This window comes from Pseudoliparis swirei, chromosome 3 (assembly GCF_029220125.1).
Source record: "Pseudoliparis swirei isolate HS2019 ecotype Mariana Trench chromosome 3, NWPU_hadal_v1, whole genome shotgun sequence".
In the NCBI taxonomy this organism is placed as follows: Eukaryota; Metazoa; Chordata; class Actinopteri; order Perciformes; family Liparidae; genus Pseudoliparis; species Pseudoliparis swirei.
The window spans coordinates 20541623-20564468 of record NC_079390.1 but is presented as its reverse complement, the minus strand read 5'-3'; the positions used below and the strand labels follow the sequence as shown (position 1 = coordinate 20564468).

General features: G+C 36.0%; 1 long non-coding RNA gene across 1 annotated transcript; it reads left to right on the top strand.

Moving 5' to 3' along the window:
- Positions 1–10749: 10749 nt before the first annotated feature.
- LOC130188652 (uncharacterized) lies at positions 10750–14991 on the top strand. Its single transcript, XR_008830633.1, has 2 exons — positions 10750–10917; positions 11392–14991. It is a non-coding gene; the product is annotated as an uncharacterized LOC130188652 (long non-coding RNA).
- The last annotated feature ends 7855 nt before the right edge of the window (positions 14992–22846 follow it).

Below are 22846 nucleotides of genomic sequence, written 5' to 3'. Positions count from 1 at the left end.
GCCCCCCCCAAAATTTCCAAAAAAAAAATTTTTTTTTAAATTCCCCCCGGGGGAAAAAGGGGGCCCCCCCCCTTTTTTGGGGCCTTAAAATTTAAAGCTTTTTCCCCCCCCCCCTTTTTTTTTTTCCCCCCTTTTTCCCCCAAAAAATTTTTTTTTAAAAAAACCCCAAATTGGGAATTAAAAATTTTTGGGGGGCCCCCCAAAAAAGGGGGGGAAAAAAAAAATTTTTTCCCCCTGTTTTTTAAAGGGTTTGGGGGGGCCCCCCAAAAAAAAAAATTTTTAATTTAAAAAAATTTTTTTTTTTTTTTGGGCCCCCAAAAAAGGGAAAAAAAAAAACCCCCCTTCAAAAAAAAAAAAAAGGAATTTTAAAATTGGTTTTTTTTTTTAAAAAATTTTTTTTTTTTGGGGGCCCCCCCCAAAAAATTTCCCCCAAAAATTTTTTAAAAAAAAAAAAAAGGGGGGTTTTTTTTTGGGGAAAAAAAAAAAATTTTAAAAAAAATTTTTTTTTTTAAAAAAAATTTTAAATTTTTAAAAACGTAAATTTTTAAAAAAAAAAAAAATTTTTTTTTAAAAAAAAAGGGGATTTTTTAAAAAAAAAATTTTTTTTAAAACCCCCTTTTTTTAAATTCCCCTTTTTTTTCCCCAAAAAAAAATTTTTTCCCAAAAAAAAAGGTTTTTAAAAAAAAAAAATTTTTTTTTTTAAAAAAAAACCCCCAAAAAGGGGGGGCCTTATTTTTTTGGGTTTTAAAATTTTTTTTTTTTAAAAAAAAAAAATTTTTTTTCCCCCCAAAAAAACCCCCCCCCAAAAATTTTGGGGGGTTTTTTTTTTTAAAAAAAAAAAAATTTTTTTCCCCCCTTTAAAAATTATTTTTTTTTTTTTTTTTAAAAAAATTTTTTTTTTTTAAAAAAAAAAAATTTTTTTTTTTGGGGGGAAAAAAATTTTTTTTTTATTTTTTTTTTTTTTTTTTAAAAAAAAAAAAAAAAGGGCCCCCCCCTTTTTTAAAAAATTTTAAAAATTTGGTTCAAAAATTTTTTAAAAAAAAATTTTTTAAAAATTTTTTTTTTGGGGGGGGGGGAAATTGGAAAAAAAAAAAAAAACCCCCTTTCCTTTTTTTGGGGGGAAAAAAATTTTCGGGGTTTTTTAAAGGGGTTTTAAATTTTTAAAAAGGGGGGGGGAAAAAAATTTTTTTTTAAAAAAACCCCCCTTTCCCCCCCCCTTTTTTTAAAATTTACTTTTTCCCCTTTTTTTTTTTTTGGGGGGAAAAAAAATTTCCCCGGGGAAACCCCCCCCCCCCCTTTTTTTTTTTTTGGGGGGCCCTTTTCCCCCCCCCTTTTTTTTTCCCCCAAAAAAAAAAAAAAGGGGGTTTGGAAAAAAAAAAAAAAACCAAAAAAAAAATTTAAAATTTTTCCTTTTTAAAAAGGGGGAAAAAAAAAGAAAATTATAATTTTCCCCCCAAAATTTTTGGGGGGGTTTGGGGGGAAAAAAGGGGGCCCAAAAAAACCCCTTTTTTTTTTTAAAAAAAATTTTAAAAAAGGGGGGGCAAAGGGCCCCAAAAAAATTTTTTTTTTTTGGGGGGGGTTTGGGGAAAGGGGGGGGGAAAAAAACCCCAACAAAAATTTTTTTTTTTTGGGGGTTTTTTTTCCCCCCGGGAAAAATTTTCCCCCCCCGGGGAAAATTTTAGGAAGCCCCCCTTTTTGGGAAAATTTTAATTTTTTTTTTTTTAAAAAAAATTAATTTTTTTTTTAAAAAAAATGGGTTTTTTTTTTTAAAAAAAAAAAAAAAAAAAAGTTTTTTTTAAAAAAAGGGGTTTTTAAAACTTTTAATCAAATTGGTAATGACCCCGGTTTTAGAAGGGATGGGGGCCAAATTACTAAAATTTTCCCACCCCAAAAAATTTTGGAAAAAAAGCACTTAAGAATCCTGGATAAATCCCTGCTATAATGCCAACAAAAAGTTTGGGACCAGGATTTTTTAGAAACCAAAACGACTTTTTTCCACAGAGGTGAAAAAAGGTTTATTTCATTTTTTCCATCACATTTTTGGACGGGTTTAAAAAATAATTACCATTACCTAAAGGGAAAATAGTAAAAATTTAAAAACTTTTTTACGGAAGGGAAAATTAAAAACATAAATAAATCCTTAAAAAAACACCTTTTTACTTTGGTAATTTTTAAAATTCATCAATACCCAATTTTAGGAAAAATTTTTTGGAAAATTTGGGGGTACATAAAGAACTTATGAAATTTTTTTAAAAATACCTCCAAAATTCAGGAATTTTTGGTACTGGGGTTTAAAAATCTGAAATTTTGAAATAAAAGAATAAACTTGTGATTTTAACCTTGTTTAAAAGAAAGGTAAAAATAAAATTTTAAAATTTAGGAAAAATTTTTACAAACACAAAAGTAAATAAAAAAGGGTTGTTTTAAAAAAATTGACCAAAAACCCCGTTTTTGCCCATCTGAAAATCCCAAAATTTTTCCCCAAAAATTTAAAATTTTCCCCTTAAAATTTTTTCCTTAAATAAAATTTTAAATTTAAGGTTTGCTGTTTTGTCAAACCTAAAGAACCCCTTACATGAAATTTTTAACTAAAAATTTTAAAACAAGAAAAAGGGGGAATTTTTTATTCAAAACCCCCTTTCTAAATATGCGAAGTTGGGGTTTTTTAAAAATTTGAAAACACAAATTTTTTTCCCCTGGGAAAATTTTTGGGGGTTTAAAACCCATGTTTTTTAATAAAAACAAAATTGGAAATTTTGGAAAAAAACATTTAAAGGGGGAAAAATTTTAAATTTATATATTTTTGTTTTTAAAAAGGGGGAAAAAAGGGGAAATTGTCCCCCCCTTTAAGAAGCTTTAATTTTTAAAGGTCAAATTAATCCAAAAAAAGTAAAAGTATAGTAAAAGTTATTTTCCCCCCAGGTTTGGTAAAAATTAAAAAAATATTTTAAATAAAAAAAAAAAAAACTGTTCCTGGGGGGCCCCGAGTTCCCGTCTGGTTTGAAAAGGTTTAAAGGAGAGCGGGGTGAAGTGGAAGAAATTTTTGTTTTTAAGGGTTTCCCCCCCCTTCCTGGGGGCTTTTCTTTTTAACACCGGTTGCCCCGATTTGGTAAACTTTTTTAAACTTCCCGCCACTCGGGCCCCGGGACCGCAGAGCCTGCGGTTGTTTAAAAGACGGTTTGGTCGGGGGCCCCTTTACACCCCCGCAAAAACCATAAATAAAAAACCCAACCGGGGCCCCGGGGTTCAAAAAACTGAATATTGGCCTCTCGCCTTTTTTGGGGCCCCGTTTAAAACCCCCACGAAAATTTTAAAAAACCCCAAACCCCAATTAATTGACTTTGGCGACGTAAAAAAGGGTTTTGAAGTTTTTGGTTTATGGGAAAAAGGGTCCATAATTTTTGGTCGAAAAATTGGGGAAAAACGTTTCCATCGGGGGCGGTTAGAAATTGGCCAAAATGTAACATTTCAATCCCCCAAAAAAAGGCCCAATACAAAATTTTATTCCGAATTTTTAATTTCGGCCCGGGGGGAAAGTTTTTTCCGTTTAGAAATTTTTAATTAAAAGGGAGGCTTTGGTTGAAACCCCAAATTTTTAAACCTTTCCCTAGCCTTTTTGGTTTTAAAAATTTGGCTGTCCGAAAAATTTTTGAATACCTTCAAAACCTCTCAATGTTAATTGGGTTTACCTGTTTTTCCCTTTAAAAACAAACAACAAATAGAAATTTAAAAATTAAAGGTTTTTAAAAAAATTTGAAACCCCCCGGTTTACCTTTTTAAAAATTTGGACGGTAATTTTAAGGGAGGGGAACTTTTTTAAAATTTTTTTTATTGGGGGTAAAGACTTCAACACGGGAAAATACTTTTATAAAAAAAGTTGGAAATTTTTTCCCGCTTTTCAAATAAAATAAGTTGTTATTTACTTTTTTCCATAAAACCATTTTTCGTTTAATTTCCTTTCCTTATTGAAAAATTTAAAAATTTTGGCTTTAAAAGAGTTGAACTTAAATTTAAATTAAACATTTTAAAAAAAATTTTAAACACTTACCCTTCATTTTTTTAAAAATTTAAATTTTGGACATTTTAAGATTGGTTTTCCAACTTGGCAGGAAAGGAAAGGGGAAAAATTTTAAAAATAAAAGACAAAATTGTGAAAATTCAGTTTAAATTAAATGACTTTAAAAAATAATTTTGCAGTTTAGGTCACAAAAAAATTGTAAAGTAAAAAAAAAGGGTTTTTCATAAGAAAAATTAAAAATCCCCAATTGAACCAAAAGTCAAAAATTACCCAAAAATGTTTTGGGTTTTGGATCCCAAAATTAATTAAATTAAAATTTGTTTAAAATTTTGGCCCATGTCAAAACCTAAAATTCTGAATTTTTAACTGGGGGGGAATTTAAAAAAAACCGGATGATTTTGTTTTAAAAAATTTTCCCCAAATACCCTGAAGGGGGGGGAAAATTTACCAACATATTTTTTGGAAAAATTTGGTTTGAAACTTTTTTCTTTAATTAACACAAAAGACAAAAAATTTAAAAATTTAATTTCCCCTTTTTGGTAAGGAAAAGTAAGTTAAAGGGTTTTCATATTAAAATCCTCTAATCCTTTTAAATTAAATTAATACCCCAAAATAATAATTAAAAATATGTACAAATTATTTTCCACCCAATCCTGTCTTAAAAACCCCTTTTTTTAAAAAAAAAAATTTTCTAAAACCTGGGGGGGGAGCCCCTTTGGTTTTGAATTTCCGGGGAGGGAAAAAAAGTAAAACAAAAGAATTTTTTTTTCCCAAGGCCCCCCGCCTTCCTCTTTTCTTTAAAGCCCTTGGGGACCGGGGAACATTTAAATTTTGGTTTGAGCAGGACACAAACCCTTTTTAACCTTTAAACCCGGATTTTTTTTTTAACCCAAAATTTTAAATTTTTAAAACCCCGGTGCAAAATATTGGGCCCGCCCGGTTTTTTCATCGCATTAAATTAAATGGGTTTTTAAAAAAAAGAACATTTTTTTTCCAGACTTTTTAGAAAAGGGCCCCATTTCTTTTGTAAAAAATTGGGGTTTTAAAGTTCTTTAGCTTGCTTGGGCTAAACTGAAACTTAAAAAAAGGGTTTTTTGGGTTTTTTTTTTTGAAAATGTTAGCAAAAATATTGGAATTGGTTAAACCCCCAGAAAAACCCCGGGAAAACCTTTTTGGAATTTGTGTTCTGGCTTCCAAAAATTTTTGTAAAACGCCCCCGGGCGGGTAATTGGTTTCGTTGGGTTTTATACAAAGGCCAAACCCCAAAGTAAGACCAATTGGTTTTAAAATATTGAAAAAGCTTTAAAAAACCCCAAATTTATAAACAGGGGTTTAACGTAATTTTTTGTTTAATTGTTAAAGTTTTAAAATTTCTTTTTTTTAAAAAGTGAAATTTCCCCCAAAATAAATTGGATTTGCAAAATTTTAAAAAGGGGAGGCCAATCCCCGGGCCCCCTTTTTGGAAAAGGAAAGAAAGTTGATTGGGGGGGCAAAAATTAAATAACAAACTTATTCACTTTTTTTTTTTAAAATTTTTGGGACTTTGGAAGGGTTTTTTCCGGGCCAAAGGTGAAAAAAAAGACAAAAGAAAATTTGTGGCGTTAAAAAACATTTTAAAAAAATTTTGTAATTTCTGGGAAAAGTGGTTTTAATTTAAAATAAAAATTTTTTATCAAAAAATTTTAAAAAATCCAATAAAATTGCAAAACCGGGCCCCCTTTTTGTTTTGGATAAATTAAAAATCAAATTTTTTTAAGTTTTTTGGGACTTCCTACTTTCAACTCTAACAAAAAACCAAATCGGGAATTTTTTTCCCCCAAATTTTGTTAAAAAATTTTTTGAAATATTTTTTGTTTTCAAATGTATTTTAAAAATTTTTTCTTATTTTTGGGAAAAAAGAAAAAATTTTAAAAATATGGCCCCTGGAAAACTTAACGTTAAATTCCTTAATTTTAAACCCAATTAACCCTTGTTATTATAAAATATTTTAATTTAAATTATTAAAAAAGAACTTTTTTCCCCCGAAACTGGTTTACCCCAATTCCCGTCCCTTTTGAAAGGGGGTTTTGGTTTTTCTCATTTATTTGTTGAAAGGATCACCCCAACAAAAAAATTTTAACCGATTTCTCCCCTTTTTTTTGTTTTGGCCTTTCCCAAAATTAACATTTTAAGTGGTTGGGGTTATAACAAAAACCCCCTTTTAACCAGCCGGGGGATTTTATAACCCGGTTTTGAATAACCTTCCGTTTGCGCGTTTTTTTCAGCGCATTAAATTAAATTTTTTCAACGCATTTTTAGGGGGATTTTTTTAAGTGGATTCTTTTGCCAAAGAGCAAAAGGTTCTTTTCTCCTCGCTCACTAAACTTTTTTTTTTTTGTTTTTAAAAATTGTTGACTTATTAATCCTTCCGGGAAAGAACCCCAATTTTTAAAATTTGTTTTTGGGGGTTTTCCTTTTTTGTCAAAGACACCCCCGGGTCCCAAAACTTTTATTAAAAGTGGCTTTTAATAATCTAAATTTTAAAAAATTTTTCCAACTAATTTTGAAAAATTTGAATTTTTCTTTCTTTTTGCGGGGCCCAAAAAAATTTGGCCCTGCACAAAGTTGGGGGAATTGGGGGGGAAAAAAACCGTAAGTTGCCCCCCTAGTACTTTATAAAATAGGAACAAAAAGTTTTCTTTTAAAAAATTTTTAATTTTTACTTGTTTTCTTTCCCAAAGGTGAAAAGACACAGGAATGTTTTTCCCTTGACAACTTTCCCTTTTTGAACGGGGATAAGGTTTGGGTTTTAAAAAGGAAGGTTAAAATGGGTGGTCCAACTTGGAGAACCTCCCTTTCGTTTTCTTTTCCTAAGTGGGTTTTTTGACCCTCCTACACGGCCCTAAAAAATTCAATCTTTTTCACAGAATTTTTTGGGTTTAAAAAAGTTCCCAGGTTTCTTTAAAAAGTTATTTTTGTTTTGTTTTTAAATTTTGAAAAAAGAGGGAAAACCTAAAATTGGAAATTATTTTTTAAATTTTAATCTAAAAAAACCCAAATTTTTTCCCATATTTACTAATTTTTCCGTTTTAAAGGGGGGGTTTAACTCTTGTTTGTTAAAAGGTTAAACCCCCACAAATTTCCCTTTTGTTTTTTAAATCGTTGTAATAAAATTCGGAAAATTTAAACCCCGCTTTGGGGCATAACTTTAAGGGGCTCCCACCCGGGGCCCTTTCACCGAGGTTTGAAAACCCGTTGAATTCTACCTTGTTTAAACTTGGCAGGGGTTGGGGGGGGTTTTCCCCTGTTTTTTGAACCAATTTTTGGGCTTTTTAGGGTGCAAATTTTTTTTTGTTCTAAAAATTTTGCCCTTATTAAAAATTTTTTATTTGATCCCTTTTCCCAAATTTGTCGAGTTTTTACTTCTGTACATAAAAGACTTGAAAAATTTTGAAAAATTCCCAAAAATTTTGTTGGAACTTTTCTGTTTTTTTTAGATTCTTTTCAGAAAAAGTGTTTTTTTCCAATTAAATTGGGAGAAAAGTCGTTGCCATTTCAAAAAAAATCCCCAAACGTAAAAGATCTTTACAAAAATTAAATTTTGGGTTTGATTTCCCAAATAAAACCCTTTTTGGGAACCCCAAAATTTTCTCTGATTAAAGCTTTCCGGGGTTTTTGGCCCGGGGTTTCCTCTTCCAAAAAAGGAAAAAATTTTTTGGGGAGGGAAAAAAAATTTTTAAAGGGGAAAATCATTTAAAAATGTGTAAAAAAGGTTAACCAAAAGCCATCTTTTTAATTTAATCTTTTTTTTTATTTTTTTAAAAATTCAAAAAAAACCCTTAAAATGAAGTTAATTTTTTATTTAATTTAAAAATTCATTTTTTTGTGAACAAATATTTGGTTTTTTTTGGTGAAACTTTGTAATTTAAAAAATTTCTCTTTTTTTAACCCGGGCCCAAGAAACCAAAAATTTTAAATTGGAAAAAGGACTTTAAGGATTTGATCCCCAAAAAATTTATCGGGTAAGCCCAAAAACTTATTTTTTCCTCTGAATAATTGGAAAAGGTTTGGTGTTTTTGCCTTTTAAAATATTTCAATGGAAAATTTCTGTTTTAAGAAAAAAATTACAAAAAATTTTGAAAAAGTTATTTTTTATTTTTTTCCTCCGAAAAGCGGTTTTTTATAAAATGTACTTAAATAAAAACCCCTTTTGGGGAAAGGACAATCTTTTTTTTAAAATTTAACTTTTTAATAAGGAAAATTTTTCCAAACTTAAAATTACACAAAATTTGGCTTGTTTTTCAAAAAGGGACTCACTACTCCCCTACAGTCATTCAGAAATTTTTTTTGATTTAAAAAAAGTTAAAAATCATGTTTTGGTTTGCCAGGGAAAAAATATTTGGGTTTTGGTTCTCCGGGAAAAAAGGGAAAAGGTTTGAAAACAAGGAAAAGTCGTAAAGAAGAGGGGGAAGGATTCAAAGACTTTTAGAACAAATTTTTTTTTAATTTGAATATGTCCCAAATACTTTAAAAGAAGATTAAATTTTGGGGGTTTTTTTAAAAAACTTATTTAACCCCAAAAACATTTTTAACGGGTTTTAAAATTGTTCCCCCCTTTCCCCCAAAAACCAAAAAATTTAGGAAAAAATTTAATTTATACTGCGAATACAAGCCCAATTTTTGTTGTAAGTAAGAAGTCAATATTGGGAAAAAATTTTAGTTTCCTAAAATTTTTTAAATGAAAAGAAAATTTGAGCTTTTTTTGAAAAAAATTTTTTGCCAAAATTATTTTTAATTTATTTTTTAAGAAAATTTTGAGGAAAATTGCTATCTGTTAAACCCCTCTAAAGGAAACCTTTTTTTTTCCCAATTGGGAAGCCTAAGAAAAACCCACCAAAAAAATTTTAAATACTTTGTAAATTTTAATTAAAAACCAACCCCAATTGATTAAAATTAATGTGTTTAAACAAGGAATTACTTTTTGGTTTTCCCCTCCCAGGATTTTCCCGGGAGGGGGCCCAAAAACCAAAGCCAACAATGGGGGTCTGGCCAAAGAAAAGGGGGGGTTTTAAAAGATTGGGACCAACCCACCTAAGGGTTTTGAAACCCCGCCCCAAAGGTTTACTTTTCAAAGCATTCCATTTTTATTTTTAATTTTAAAAAATTTTTTAAATTAAAAAATTTTGTAAGGGGTTTTTTTCCCCCAACCTTCCAACTCTTTAACACAAATTATAAAAAAATTTGTGGAAATTAAAAAGTTTTAATGGAAAAAAATTTTAAAATTTGATTTTTTTTGAAAAAAATTTTTCCAAAAAATTAAATGTAAAAAATTTTAAACCCAAAGCCATCTTTTTTCCCCGAAAAAAATAAAGGCATTACACCAAGGAAAAAAAAAGGATTTTAATACTTTTATATTTTAAAAAAACCCCAAGGGGGAAAAAAATCAACCCCCTTTTTAAATTTTTTTTCCCCAAATTTAAGGGGAAAAAAACCCTTTACTAGTTTCCCACGGGATTTAAAATTTTAAAAAATTTGTCCATTTCCACAAACAATTTGTTTTTTTTCCCATTAAATTTTCTTTAATATCTTTTTTATTTTAGAAAAGGGAAAATAAATTTTTTAAAAATTTTTCCCTTTTAACCCCCCAAAAAATTGATTTTTTCCAATTAAAAAAAAAAAAAAAAGGGAAAAAAATATTTTTGGTTTTGTTTTTGAAAAAAACTATCAAAATTTAAATTTAAAAAATATTTAAAAACCATTTTTTTTTGGGTTTAAAAAAGGCTAAAATTAAAAATGAGTTTCTTTTAATAATTAATTTGTGCCCAAGGTGGAAAAGGAAAAAAAACCCTTTAGTTTTTTCCAAAGTTTTAATTTTTCTGCCATTTCGGGATTTTTTCCCCAAATTTTTAAAATTGCCCAAACCTTACAAACAAATTTTTAATTGGTTTGGGGGATTCTTTTTTTAATTTCTATATTTAAAATCAAATTTTTTTTAAAATTTTTAAATTTCGGGGTTTTTTTCTCCATTTTTCCCCAAAAAAAACCCCCTTTTATTGTCTTTTATTTTGGGTTTTTTCTTAACGGCTTTAAATAAATTAAAAATTTAAATTTTTGGGGTTGACGGGTTTTATGATTGTTTAAAATTAACTTTGTTTCCGGGTGGAAAACGGAAAAGCCCTACCAACAGCCCCAGAGCCAGCCGGGGGAAAAATTTTTTTCCAAAAACCCCATCCAAAAAAGGTTAGGGGGAAGCACTTTTAACCAAAAATCACTTGTTTTATTTTTGAAAGTTTTTCCTCCAGCCCCCCAACTTTTTGGGGCGTTTTTTTTTTAAATCGTTTTTTAAATAAAGTCAAAAAAATTTAAAAGGGTATTTTTTAGTTTAAAAATTCAGGGTTTTTTCCCATTTAAAACAAAATCACAAATAGTTTGAGGGAAAAAAAAAAAAAATTTTTAAAATTATAACATTTTATTTTAAAATCAGTCCCTTTTTTTTAAAAACCCCAGAATTTTTGGGGCAAACTTTAAATTTTAAAACAGAAATAAAACTTTTTATTGTACAACTTTTTGATTTAAAAAATAATAAAATACGGAAAATATTGTTAAAATAATAAAAATTTTAAAAATCTAAAAGCCGGGGGAAATGTGGGGTTTAAAAGTTTAACAAATTAAAAAATTTTTCAAAAATGCCAGCCTTTTGAGTAAAAAAAGGAAAAACATAAAAATAAGAATCAACATTGTGGATTGTTTTACAGTTTTGTTTCTTCTGTCAAAGGTCAAATAATCTTCCTTTCAGGCTGTTTAGCTGATTAAAAAAGTTCTGTGCTTTCAGTGAGCTTTCTTCAAAGAATGGCAAAGGAGCATCCGGCTCACCAGCCGCTAAGAAGAAACCAAGACATAGGAATCTGTCTGAAGATGAGGTAAGGCGGTGCTTAATATGTCACGCTCTGCTTCTGACACATGACATGATCTGCTCTTCAAATATACACACTTACACAAGAGGACTGAAGAAGGGAGAGGAGAAACGTTTGATGGCCACTGACCAGGCATGCAAACTCATCAGGGTTGAATAAGGCGAAGATGCGAATCCCAGGGCAGACGATCTTTACTGATGCCCCAGACACAGTCCTCCTGCTGTTGTCCTCTGAACTTAAGTCAACTATTATAAAAACAAGAAACATTTTGAATTACTCTGTATGGACACCAAATAACCACTTTCCCAAAAGGCAAGAGGCTAGAACACTGAAAAGCATCTATTGTGAAATAATTTTTAAAAAAATGGTACAATAAGAGGAGTTTCACTTAAATCAGATCCACATTGGCTTTATGCCAGTGATAACAATGTTATAAATATTGATGTGATGTTTTATCCCGTTGTGCTTTTGCATCCAAAGGTCGCTTGAAAGCAGCGGGGATGAGGAGTTGGGATGGGGTTTGTTTTTCTTCGTGCTGGTGGTCGGTACATCTGGGTGATGCCGACCCACAGGAGGGTCTTCCAGCCCCGTCTTTTGCACTCGGCTTGTTGTGCTGACCTCAGCACATGTTGCAGACAGCGGACAGCTGACAGTTTCTGGGCACGCTGACCTTTAAAGGTGGATCAGCTATTCTCATTTTAGTGACAAGCTGCTCAGCTTTTTTGTAATGTTCTCAAATAAAACTATTTAACTGATAGCATTACATCTATCAATTTGTTCTTGTTGTTTAACGGTTAAACAGTTCATTATTGACATCTGCTTGATATCTGAGTCGTTTCAGATGCATTAGGTGCCATACATAAAGTATTATTGTGCTAACGCAACTATTATTATGTTTGTTTACTTGCCCTTCTATACACAAAATGCCTTGCTATTGTTGGACCATTTTCTAGATATTCTGTTGAGGCCCTTTATCCACCTCAGGTGTGATACAGCTAACGAACATATATTTATAAAGGCTTTGGCAGATCGTAATCTATTAATATCTGAAATATAGAAAAAAGTAAGCACCTATATTGTAATTTTGGCCCAAAAATTTGGGAATATATCAGATAAACACAATCGGTAACTACCGCTTTGTTGTGTAGTGAACTATATCATTTGAAGCTGTTGGAGGTCAGAAAGATCCATGAGCAGCATTAAACCATAAATCAGATTTATTTATTTTGCTGAACAAACCAACTTACCCGAGGCCTCTTCCAGACCACACGTCCGATCCTGTTCCCCTGGTAAAACAGCGAGTCGTCGATGGCGGGGAAGCGGGGGTCTTCGAAGAGCAGGCCACTCTGCAAGCACTGCCTCTTCAGGGTGGAGTACTGCTGCCCGTCGAAGGCCTTCACTGAAGTGAACATACTGCAGCCCTGAAATGATCAGACCAGACTAATACATCACATATGACAAGCATCATGTGTGCCAGTTGTTAGCAGATCCGTCTTCCATTCAGGAGGTTGGCGGTTCAATCCCCGCCCTAGCCGATGTGTCCTTGAGCAAGACACTTAACCCTGAATTTCTCCCTGTAGCTGCGTCTACGGCGTATGATTGTAACATGATTGTAAGTCGCTTTGGCTAAAAGCGTCAGCTTAATGACATGTAATGTCATAGCATCACACTTTTCAAAACGCTGTATTTCATCACAGACCACTGGTTTCTTCTTTTTTTTTGGTTCACTTGCTCTTCTATACATAAAATGCCTGGCTGTTGTTGGACCATTTCCTAGATGTTCTGTTGATGCACTTTATTCACCTCAGGTATGATGCAGCCAATGAACATATATTTATAAAGGCTTTGGTCGTTCTTCACAACAAGGTTTTAACTTCTGCTGCTATTTTTGAAAAACAATTTCCCTCGCGACACTTCTGCTCTTCGACTCGCTCACGGCTGACTGACAGCGGAGTCCAGCGGACTTTAAAGCTCCGTTGAAATAGGAAGTCGATGAGCGCTGCTGTCTTGAGCGCAGCCTGGATTCACTGGGTCAAAATGATTCATCTGTCAATTCACTGATATCCTCCAGGGCCTAATTATCACTGCTATGCATTAAAGGAGCCACGTACACATTGATCAGCTCAGGAGCGGCAGGACATTCAAGGGGACCGGTGAGTCAGCCTGAGGACTAAGATGGAGCGACTGAAGCTATTCAGGAACAGTTGGATAATCCCAAACGTCTCTATCTTTTTCATTTACGTTTCCTTTGTGCCTCTCCAGCAATGTTATGAACTATCAATATCGATATTACAATCTGAAATGTGTATGTCTAAATACATATAAATATTATTATTAAATGGGAACTGCATTTTTTTGTTGGCGCCAGGTTTTAACAAGGAAGAAAAATGTATGCGATAAAGTAACTCTGGTTCTGTTTCATCAAATGCAACAATTGTATGAGTGCAATGCTAAATCTGCTGAATGCTCTTTTAAGGGAATAAAACGTAAAGTTAAATTATCATACAGTATTGGTATCAGCCTCAGAAATAGTCGATAACAATGTTGATTCATGGAACTTTAAATGGTTAGAGACATGTTCTTGTTTTCTTGAAGTCCAACAGGCTTCAACAGTATTTTCCGGCAGTTGGACGAATGACATTATTTTGAGTTTGCAACACATTTTTGTCTGAATTTATGAACATTTACAGACCTAATTGGCTAATTAATCATTTAGTGGAGCCAATTGATAATAAATAAAATGATCATTAATTAGAGAAAAGTGTGCTTTCACACTGTGAGCACCATAATCAAGTCCTGGGCAGTCAATATGGTTTTCAGATGAGGACATTTATTCATGGCGGATTATTTGCTGGTATTCCTCATATATCCATCAGGACCAACACCTCACGCCACACAACCAGTTTCTTCCTGTCGGCAGTCGGACTCATGAACAGAACCTGGGTCCCCCACTGACTGACTCAGGGATTGTCCTGGGGATGACAATTCCTGCCGGTCATTCCCCTGCACATCACTTAATTTCCCTCGGGATTAATAAAGTATCCATCTATCTATCTATCTATCTATCTATCTAATTGTTCATTTAAATACATTTAAATACACGTAGCTCTTCACTTTCAATACACTTTAAACTGACTAACACTTGTTACATTTCTGAAACCTGCCCGCCTGTGCACTTTACCTTATACTTATATTTTTATTTTTAATTATCACACTGTGTTGTTTGTTGATAGTTGCTAAAGTCGTTGTCTATTGTCGCACCACCCGCCATGACACATTCCTTGTATGTGAAAATATACATGGCAATAAAAAGGTTGTGATTCTGATATACCCGTGTCATTTTAGTTCATTATCAATACTTTTGGCTAGCCAGAACTATTGACAATGACATGAGATTTATGACAGGCGTTCAGGTCGGGTCATTGAACGCCTCCACAAGAATGTTTCCAGCAAGGTTGCACTCTTTATTGGCTGACTAAATACATACTTTATGTTTCTTGGCATGGGCGATATTATGATATATATCATTTAGTGTGATGAAAAGGTGTTGTCAAATTGTTACCTCTTTGTGTAAATCAGTATCTACTTTGAGTACCTCCTCTGTGTCAGAGGTTTAAAGTTTAAACTTCAACTTAATTATCACGGACGTTCTGCAGTGTTCATCACATAGAATGCAATTTAATACCCGTTCATTGTCATCTATTCTTCCTCACTACAGTTACAAACAGAAGTGACAGTGTTTGCTGCAGATCTGATGGTGCCCAAATAAAGTACTACACACCGGTGGTTAAACACTCCCATGATGCAACATTGTGTACAACGTTGTTTCTGGCCAGAATATTGTTGGACCATTTTCTAGATATTCTGTTGAGGCACTTTATTTACCTCAGGTAAGATGCAGCTAATGAAGATATATGTATTAAGGCTTTGGCATATCATAATCTACAAATAAAAAATGTGTTACATCTGAAATACAGAAAAAAGGAAGCACCCATTGTAAAATGTTGTTTCTGGCAAGGACTTTCAATAAATATAGCTGTTTGAAAAGAAGGCAATAAAAAGTAGATATCATAAGTGTAACTTCCTTGCACTCGTTTATAATGTGTGTGTGTGGGACGACTGTGGTTCAGTGGTAAGGAGGGTCGTCCTTCAAACAGAAGATCAGCGTCTCGATCCTCGGCTCCGCTGGCCCATATCGATGTGTATTGGGGAAGATGCTTCACCCCAAATCGGTGTGTGAATGTCAGATAGTTCTGATGGGCCGGTGCAACCGTAACTCCACCCATCAGTGTATGAATATAGGTGAATGATGTCATGTTGTGTTAAAGCGCTTTGAGTGGTTGGAAGACAAGAAAAGTGCTATACAAGTACAAGTACAGGTCCATAATGCATCATTCTTCTCATATCGTCTTGTTTAACACATTTTCCAGCAACTGAGGTAAAAGTCTCTCACACAAAGCACAGATCGGGATCCATTTCCATCGGGGTAGCTACCCGTCAATATCTCTGGTTGTTCTCTAAATGTATTAATGGCAGCATCCATCCACCTTTTTATTCCCCAATATGATTCTGAATTATGTATTTTAACTCCAGTTCTGAAAAGTTAAAGTGGTGTATCAGCACTCGTCTCAGCTTCTACTTTTAAGAGTAGAGCTATACAAATTAATGGAAAGAAACCTTGGTTACATTTCAAAACCCACACAGGTAGTGATTTAGCATTAGCTGTAGCTTTTCACATCAAGTCTCATGACAAGTCTATTTTAAATTGTTTGGGATAAGATTATCCTAATTTAAATGTATAATTTGATGGGTGGAGATGAGGACGAGGATTCTGGAGGCCACCTTTTTTTAATTCTTAAATCTGTGGTAGAGGTTTTGACAAATCCTGCATGCAGATCAACAGAGGCATGCAGTGTTCCAGGTCCTCCCTCTCATTGCTAATTCTTAAATAGATAAATGACAATAGATTGAAGAAAAGAAATGCCTCAAAAAAATGTTACATGGGAGAGAGCTTTCTGCGCCTGTGAAATACCATAACAGTTCCTGGTCTCAAGTGATTTTTGAAAAAAACTACTTTAAGGGAACCAACCATGTAATTATGATTTATGTTATGGTTTGTGTAAAGAAACATTATTATCGGATGTTTTAAATATCGATATCGGCTTTAAAAATCATTTCTTCTTTCTTTTAACGGTGGACCCAATCTTTTCTTGACAAAGTAGTTTTAGACACCGAAATTAATATCATGAAATGAATGATAATCAAACTCTGGTTGAGGCGCATGAGTCTTGAATGGACTCAGCTTCTAACTGCGAGGAGAGATGTTCAAGCTCTCAGACAAGCGATGTTCCTCTGCCGCCGTTTGTCAGCCTCATCAGAAGAACGGTACACAGATAGATCGGTGCAAACATTTAAGAAATATGAATCTTGTCTGATCCACTCAAAGGACATTCATTATTCACTCGTTGTCTTCTAGCCTTCTGTGTGATAGTAACTAGATAAATGTTCAGGCAAAATAAGGAAAAATAAGGGAACTTGTTAATGAATCAGGAAAATTAATCTGCAGATTAATTGACAGTGACATTGGTTGCAGTCTAGGTTAAACTCTTTAGAGACAGAGCTCTGGTCTCAGCAATTAGCCACATTAACAAATGTAAGTAATTCAACAATATAAAATTAAAGAAAAAACAGCATGTCCAGTTCATGTTATGCATAACATTACTGCGTTATCTAAAATGCATCAGCAAAGCAATACAACTAAATCCAGATGAAGTCTTATGGTGTGTTCACACCGGACGCGGCGAAATTTCGACGCGCGTCGAGATTACATGCAAAGTCAATGCACAGCTGCGTAGAAGCTGCGTATTTTCCAGCGAGCAGCGCGTCAGACGCGTTTGAAGCAGCACGAACAGAGGGTTTGTCGCGGGGCGAACAGAGCGAACACAGCGAACAGACGCAGCTCGTCGACGCGCGAGTTGAAATTTCCCAACTCCGGCAGCAGAAACGCGTGAGTCATAGTTGCGTCAGCCAATCAGCGTTGAGCAGCTCCGCTCGTCATTGTCCTGCCGGTTTAGAAAATAGAGGAAAAGATTATTGTCGCCGTTTGTGGGCACCCCGAACTTTATGACACGACTCTTTTTACTTACCGAAACCGTAGCTATAAAGATGAAGCGTGGAAGAAGGTCGGAGAAGCTATTTGTTGTACTTTACTATGAACCAACCGCCGGCATATGTGTTTCATGGCAGAGGAGATCTGCCGCCGTAGGTGGAAAAGTCTCAGAGACACGTATCAAAGAGAGAAGAAGAGAGAGAGCAGCGAGAAGCGCAGTGGGAGTGCAGCTCAGTCCACTAAAAAGTGGAAGTACTCTGCGGTCGCGACGCGTCTGGTCTGAACACACTTTTTTTCGCCGAGCGTCGAGACTGCTGCGTCAGACACGTCGAGAAATTTTTCGCCGCGTCCGGTGTGAACACACCCTTAGTGTTACGTTACTACCAAGCAGTGCTATCAAACAAAGTATTCTTTAATTGGGCTGACTCAACGTATTCACCTGACAGTGGTGCTCAATGTCATCTCATATCTGGGGAAATGAAGTGAGCACAAACAAAGTGACGAGGAGGGACGCCGAATCAAGAGTGCAACTTGGAATTGAAAGACGGTACCTTTCAAAAATCATTAACATGAAAGCATTAAGAAATAACTTTTCCTATTATTCAAGGAGATCCAGTCGTGTCTGTAGACTCATGTTGAATCCAAACAGGCTTTTAAACAGGATTATACAACTCAAACAAAGTACAGCTAGATAACAATATACACTGAAATATATTATTATACACATTTAACCACTTCAAAGAATACATTCATCTCTATGATAACAAATGTATATGGATAAAAAGAGTCTTCCCTATTAGTAGATTCCTTTAAATCCCCAAACAAACAGGTCTCAAATAACCCCATGTCTATGTTTGAACCCTTAACTAAAGCCCTGAATCTGCAGTCTTTGACCTGTATGAAAGAGAATATGCAGAAACTTCTTCACTGAAGTATTAAAACGCTGGCCGACTCTTGAATGAGAGATAAGTAAATTCCTAAGGGAATTAGGAGGTCGCAGTTGGAAGCTAAATCTGACAGATGGCCCGGTGTCTTGGCTCGTGACCGCGATGGGGGAAACCACGCTGTCATTTGGCCTCGGTGGCCGGCCGACAGCATCACCTGCGGAGAGCGGATCCCGAGAAGCTGCCGTGCTGGACGCCTTCCCCGCCGTGGCCAGAACCACAACGAGCACCGCTCTGAATTAAAGCGGAATAAACGCTGTACTTACTGTGTCGCGAACACATTTAACAGGGAGTTCAAATGTCCCCAAATCATTCGGCGTTCCAGCGTCTTAACGATGTCAGAAGCATGTAATCTCACATTTTCTATGCCGACAGATGCCCATCATCCAACAGACGTGCAGCAACATTCACATTCATTTGGAGTCGTATTTATGTCATCAGACAAATGCAAGTTATAAATGAGTTATAAATGTGATTAAAAACGTTTTTATATGGAAGATGTATGTATGTATGTGTGTGTTTGTATGTGTGTTTATATGTGTGTATGCATATGTATGTGTATATATGTGTGTGTATGTATGCAATTGACACCGTCTTCTCGACGAGAAGCTCGGGTTCGGGGGAACCTGCCTGCCGGGACATGTGTTGCTGGTTACACGATGGACGTGCCTAGCAGCCCTTTCCGTGGAGGACGAGAAGACATCTACCTATTCGAACTATGATTACAGGATTTCTGCTGATTGGAGTTGGTGCTGTCCTGGCTTATCGGAAAATTAAAAAGAAACGGAGACAGCTGTTAAAGCCCCTAAGGCTGCCCGACATGATTGACGTTGGGCAGTTGTTGGCACTCAGACTGTGGCATTTAACCGCCAGAATGATAACATCGTGAGAAGCTGACCAAAAATGAAATAGGAAAATGGAGGATGGTGGTTGGAATTCTAATGCAGCTACTGGAAGACCACACATCCAATCTTATCTGCTTTTCGCTCCTCTACCAGGACGGGCCTTGGCCAATTACTGGAACAACAACTCCCGAAGATCACTGAAGCGAGAACCTCTCATTCCTTCCCCGATCCACAGACACCTGTGGTTGTTTTTCTCCCAGGACCCTTCAAGGCCATCTCCATGGCAACGACCATCTTGCGTCTGAGAACTCTGTCTGTTGTGGCCTGGGGAGGACACACAAACTTTCAACATACGGATTTGCATTCACTACCCCACCCCCATCCCACGCCCCCCAGTGTGACAGGACGGGTCTGTGGCTGGCGCTGTAATGGCACGGACCGGCTGGCTGCTTGTCGGTGCTGGTCACCTTCTGCCTCCAATGGCTGGGCTTAGATCACCCAGTCTTTGGCTTACCTCCCTCCCTTCCTACTGCTAGTCATGTTTAAGATGTATGTGCTTATGTGCTAAGGTGTTTTCCTGCTCCCACACTGTACCCCTTTAGGGGCATAGTCGGGGGGTTGTTTTTTTCTCGCCTCTCTTCCCTCATGTTATGCTGTAATCTTTCATCCACCCTTTCTTTGCAATTTCGTTGCTTTTGTACCTGTACTCTAGTCAATGACAATAAAACCGCATACCATACCATACCATGTATATGTGTGTATTTATATATATATGTATGTATGTATTTATGTATGTATATATGTATATATATATATATATTTGTTTTCGTTATTTTATATTAATTTTCTGATTTATTTTGATTTAGGATAGGAATTTATAAGCATTTTTGTATATTATATAGAATAATATTGTATTGTATTTGATTTGATTGACTGAATAAAATACACAAACAAGTCAAGTATTGACCTACATTTTTATCCCCATTTTGATCTTCACCTAATGAGAATAACATCTGGGTTTTTTAAAAACTGATAAATGCTTCACTTTTTTTCACCCGCTAACTCAGCTGAAAACTCATTTGCCAAAAACAGCTTCCTGCCGCTGCTGGAAAGGAAGAATCCAAAAACAATTAAATTTAAAAAACTTGTTTGGTTAAATGGTATCTTTGTGCCCTCTGAAGGTTTATTTATATATCGACTGAGTAACTGACAAACGTAATTCTGTTTCAGAACTCTCCTGTTCTGCTCGGATAATCCTGTGATGAATAATTAATTGAATCAATTATTATTAAATTGCGTCCATGTCCTACAATTTGCACACCATCTTGGGGATGCCATGCATCTCTTCCCTCAATGAAAGTTGTCCATGCTTGCATTGTTCTGATGTCTGTACTCAGACAAATAACAAGTCTTTGAATCATGAGCAGGGTGAGGGGGTGAGAATGATAGGCACGCGGGCTATAGGTGGGTGGGGTGGGGGTGCTCACCACGGACATTGATGATTGGTTGTATGTTGTAAATCTGATTCTCCATTCTGACACCATAATGGGCCCTATAATAATAATAGTAATATTCATATAATATAGTCATTCATGAACAACTTTCCTTTTTTTTTTTTTGAGTCTTAAGTTCAAGTCTTGTGCTCTGCTGAGCCTCGAGTCTGTTCTGCCTCTACCTGGTTGTCACGATCTTCTAATCCAGGGGTGTCAAACTCATTTTCACCGAGGGCCACATCCGCCTCATGGCTGCCCTCAAAGGGCCGGTTGTCACTAACACGGTATAATTCTAACTACTCCAGAACATATTGTTAAATAACTGTCTTTGCATTTGTTTGTTTATTTAGGTGTACTTATATAAATGTATAACTATATATGCAAATGTATTTAATATTATACAATACATCTATTTAATTTAATTATATTTATTTTAACCCACATTACTTTATCAAAGATCAAACAAACATTATTACATTAACTTTGTTAAAAGCTTTTTCACAGTTGAGACAGGTGGTTCTCCACTGGTCTGGGTAGTGGTTCTCCACTGGTCTGGGCAGTGGTTCTCCACTGGTTTGGGCAGTAGTTCTCCACTGGTTTGGGCAGTGGTTCTCCACTGGTCTGGCTTTGGGACGCACTATCACCCCTGAATGACAAGCTGAGACCTAAATTGAGGGATATTTTTAACTTCTCAAATGTATTTAATGAAAAGATGTTGCAGTTTGAACCTGAGTGTTCAGAATATCACAGTATGCACAACACAACTATTTAGTAATATTCCCTTTTACAGTCAATTATGAACCAACAAGTGAATCTTAAGGACACAAGAATGCCGTCACATAAAATGACGTGGCGGGCCACATTTGGCCCGGAGTTAAAGAGTTTGACACGTATGTTCTAATCTATGCCATACCTGCCATCATGCACTGATACTGAATACCATAAAACAGTACCATAAATACGATCCTGGTATATTTATCTATAATAGTAATAAATAAAATATCTGTATGGTTCACTTTTACCAACTTTTCAACACTTAACAAATGGCAGTATTATTAGTATTAGCCTACAAGATATTTATGAAACTACATGGAGCCATCATAGCATTGATTATCACTATGAGACTGTTAGTCTGTATCGGACCAGATGATACAGAGTTCATCAGGATGAGCAGCTGGAGAGTTACAGAAACAGAACTTTACAGACTGAACTTAAACATTTCACTTCTGGCATCTTTTTTAATTTTTAAAGCCGAAAATTCCGCCACTTAACGGCACTCGCTGCGTAGCGCAGAGAACAGCTCGACACGGAGCAGCGGGCGCCTGATCGCTCTTTTAATGAAGTATCGATACTAAACATATGCTAAATCACATCGCTCTTAACGTACGGGTACGTTGTTAGGATCGCTACACCGTGCAGCGTGACAGCAGCAGATAGCGGGCTAACATTCAAGCGAACCTAAACCACCAAACGCTGAAGACATCTTGACGATGATTGGCCGAGACGCGACACGTGCCCATCAAAGATGTTCTATTGCGAAAAGCACCACTCCACATTATCTCCGTGTCCCACTCCAATCTCATAAACGCCGGCCGGCCAATTGACCCCCTTCCCCCAATACAAAAACTCTTCGGATCTACACGATTCACGTCAGTCACCTATTTTGGTTTCAAAACGGCGAATTTCGCCGAAAGGTGATGTCATGCGCAGTCCAGGTTGTCGCAACGAGAGAGGACCCAAACGCCGACATTGCACAAAAACAATCTTTACTCCAAGAAACCAGAACAGGACGACAAAACACACGAAGCCACACTGGGAATGAGACGAACAGGGTTTACATACACAGGCAAGGTGAGAGGATTGGACAACGAGACACAGGTGGACACAATGAGGGCGGGGCCAGCAATCACAGAAGGAAACAATCAGGGCCAGGGCAGACAATCACAGGGAGACAGACGACACAAGGAACCCTTCCAAACAAGACACAAAACTAACACAACCAGATCATGACAGTACCCCTCAAGGGACGAATTCCAGACGGCCAAGCGTTCCACAAGGGTGGGTGGAGGGGAGCCGGGGGAGGGTCCAAGGCTGCAGAAGCAGTCCGGGCGGGCGGGCCGCAGGACGATAACCAGGCCGAGGCGCGCTCTGGAGGGCGGGCCGGAGGACAAGAGCGGGAGCTAGGGACCGGGCTCAGGAGAGGAAGTCCCAGGGTACCGGGTCTGGGGATGGGGGCTCTGTGGGACCAGGACCAGGCGGCAGACATGGGGAACCAGGGCTGGACGGACGGTTCACGGGAACCGGGATGGGAACTGTGACTGACCGCCAGGACTGGAGCGAACACCGACTGAACTGGAACATCGGGACTGGAACTTCAGGGTCTGGAGCCTGTGGAACATCGTGGACTGGAACCGTGACGAACTCCGGGACTGGAACCGGAACTCAGGACTGGACCCGGCGACGGAACACCGGGACTGGAACCAGAACATCGTGGACTGGAACCTCAGGGTCCGAGCCTGTGACGGAACCGAAACATCGTGGACT